A 3440-nucleotide genomic window follows, 5' to 3' on the forward strand; every position below is an offset into this window, starting at 1 on the left:
CCCCCAATTAAATGCTTTCCTTTAATGGAATTGAATTGGTCCTGGTGTCTCTTCTCAGCAACAGAACAGTGACTAAGCTGGGTGTTGGTGGAGCACGCCTTTAATCCCAGCACTGGGGAAGCAGAGACAGGGGGATCTCTGTGAGTTCGAGGCCAGACTGGTCTACAAAGCGAGTTCTAGAAGCCTTGTCTTAAAAACCAAAACAAACAAACAAACACAAAAACAAAACAAACAAACAAAAAAAACCAAAACAGTGACTAAGACAAGCCTCACCACTATGATCAGGCCCCAAGATAGGAAAGAGAGGACAGACATCAGAAAGAAAGTGGTACAATACATCCAAAGCTGCGTATCAGAGTCTTAAAAGGAAGAAGAGGTTTCCCCGCCATGATGGGTCACCATTCAATGCTTATGCTCATCAGAATACAAAGCATGCATAGGGAAGAAAAATTCTATCCAGAAATATCAATGCTGCTAAGGTAATAGCAGATGTAATCTGGACACGTTTGGAACCTAAATCTATGATGAAGATGCTTTTGAACCCAACGGGAGGTATCGTGATGACCAATGATAGCAATGACATTCCTTAAGATACTCAATTCGAGCATCCAGCAGCCACGGCCGTGACTGAAATTAGCAGGACCAGGATGAAGAGGACAGGGATGGGACTCTGTGGAGAGAAATGCTGTCTGTGGCTGAGCACTTCCCAGAGTGCTCAGATGCACCCAACAGTGGCGCTCAGTGCTTACCGCATGGCACTGGATGACAGGATCAGCATTCTGAAGAAAGGCAGGGCCCCTACTAGTGTCAATAACCGTGACATGACACTGAACATCATCAACAGCTCCATCACTACGAAAGTCATCGGTCAGTGGTCCTCTTTGGCATGCAACATTGCCCTGGATGCTGACCAGACGGTGCACTTTGAAGACAATGGCCAAAAGGAGAGCGACGTCAAGAAGTAGACAAGGGTGGGAAGCTACCTGGGAGCATCACCGAAGAACTGGATGCCTTATGGGAGTCAAGGATGTGACTCCACAAATACGACTACATTAAAAACCCTCAAATCGTGCTACTGGATTCCTCTCTGAGGTATGAGAAAGGAGCAAGCAAGGCTGACATTGAGGTTATACAAGAGGATTTCACCCAAATCCTGCAAATGGAAGAAGAGTACATTCACTAGTTGTGGTCATCTTGGAAAAGGGCATCTCAGGTTTAGCTCAGCACTACCACATTCAGAGTCTAGACGACAGACAGTTATCACTGCTAGAGCCTTTGGGGCGTGGATAGTCAGCCGACCAGAGGAACTGAGAGATGATGTTGGTGCAGGGGCCGGGCCTATTGGAAGTCAAGAAGGTCGGAGAGTGCAAAGGCCCGAGGCCTTCACCATTCTGCATAGAGGAGCCAAACAGGAGATACTCTCAGAAGTAGGACCCAACCTACAGGTGATGGAGGTAGGTCATCTTTTTATTTGTTGTTTTATTGGTTAAGTAATAAAGAAACTGTCTTGGCCCCTTTAATAGGACAGAAAATTAGGTAGGCGGAGTAGACAGAACAGAATGCTGGGAGAAAGAAGCCGAGTCAGGGGTCGCCATGATTCTCCCATTCCAGACAGACGCAGGTTAAGATCGTCCTTGGTAAGCCAGCTCATGGTGCTACATAGAATATTAGAAATGGGTTAGATCAATATGTAAGAGCTAGCCAATAAGAGGCTGGAACTAATGGGCCAGGCAGTGTTTAAAAGAATACAGTTTCCGTGTAATTATTTCGGGGCATAAGCTAGTCATGCTGGCGGCTGGGTGCCGGGGACGCAGCCCTGCAGCTCATATTACAACAGAGTGGCGCCCAATGTGATAAAAGATAAAATAGATATAAATATTATAACTGTAATTCTTGCTTAATAACTGTTTTGCTATATGTAATATTACTATGTTAAAGTGAAAGCCATTTTTTGTTTAAACAGAAAAAGGGGAAATGATGGAGGTAGGTCATCTTTCTATCTGTTGTTTCATTGGTTAAGTAATAAAGAAACTGCCTTGGCCCCTTTAATAGGACAGAAAATTAGGTAGGCGGAGTAGACAGAACAGAATGCTGGGAGAAAGAAGCCGAGTCAGGGGTCGCCATGATTCTCCCATTCCAGACAGACGCAGGTTAAGATCGTCCTTGGTAAGCCAGCTCATGGTGCTACATAGAATATTAGAAATGGGTTAGATCAATATGTAAGAGCTAGCCAATAAGAGGCTGGAACTAATGGGCCAGGCAGTGTTTAAAAGAATACAGTTTCCGTGTAATTATTTCGGGGCATAAGCTAGTCATGCTGGCGGCTGGGTGCCGGGGACGCAGCCCTGCCGCTCATATTACAACATACAGGGTGCCATGCAAGTGTGCTGCAACATTCTCCTGAGCCGCTAGCTGGAGTCTGCTGCTGGAGATGCCTGTGGCCCAGGCCTTGACAGAAAAGCTAAGGTCATGACGGGTGCAGAACAATGGCCACATAGGGCCATGACCCAGGTTTAGAGGTCATTTCTTGTACCTTGAACCAGAACTGGGGGGCCAGCACCATTTGTCTGCTTACCTCCCTCCGCTAATGCACAGGAGACCTGGGTGTGACTGGTGGACATGAGAAAGATGGGAGCTGTTGGCTGTGAAGCTACAAACATACAAAACAGCAGTGGAGACTCCAGTTCTGCTTCTGTGGATTGAGGACATTGTCTCTGGCCACAAGAAAAACTGTGATGGCCAGAGCCAGCAAAGTGATGCTCCAGATGCCAGCCAGGAGTGAGTTGTGAGCAAGGGGACTGTCATACACAGAACCAGCACGCTCCTCTTTCCTGAGCCAGAGTTCCAGGAACGCTGTAGACAGACAGCTTTGTTCACAAAAGATCAGATGGAGGGGCAGCCCCCCAGTCTGTCCCATCTCAGTTTTTAAAAAAGTCCTGACATGCAACTTTTCTCTATTCTAAGAGTTCCATTTAGTTTGCTTCCAATGATTAAATCTAAGAGAAGGAGGAGGAGGAGGAGGAGGAGGAGGAGGAGGAGGAGGAGGAGGAGGAGGAGGAGGAGGAGGAAGAGGAAGAAGAAGAAGAAGAAGAAGAAGAAGAAGAAGAAGAAGAAGAAGAAGAAGAAGAAGAAGAAGAAGAAGAAGAAGAAGAAGAAGCAGCAGCAGCAGCAGCTTCCCTTCCAAAAAGTAGAGGGGCTGGAGAGATGGCTGTGCAGTTAGGAATGCTGCTGTTCTTGCAGAGGACCCAGGTTTTGTTCCTAGGTCTTACATCAGGAGACTCACAACTACCTGTAACTCCAGTTGCAGGGGATCCAACACCCTCTTCTGACATCTGTGGGCTCCTGTTAACATGTGGTGGGAATACCTACACTCTCACACACATATACACATAAATACATAAATATGAAAAATAAATAAACTTAAGCCTTGGAGAGGAGCT

At 46.5% G+C, this 3440-nt stretch overlaps 1 pseudogene; it reads left to right on the plus strand.

The window, feature by feature from the left end:
• Positions 1-387: 387 nt before the first annotated feature.
• Positions 388-2782, plus strand: LOC130884919 (T-complex protein 1 subunit gamma-like; annotated as a pseudogene).
• The last annotated feature ends 658 nt before the right edge of the window (positions 2783-3440 follow it).

This window comes from Chionomys nivalis, chromosome 1 (assembly GCF_950005125.1).
Source record: "Chionomys nivalis chromosome 1, mChiNiv1.1, whole genome shotgun sequence".
Classification (NCBI taxonomy): domain Eukaryota; kingdom Metazoa; phylum Chordata; class Mammalia; order Rodentia; family Cricetidae; genus Chionomys; species Chionomys nivalis.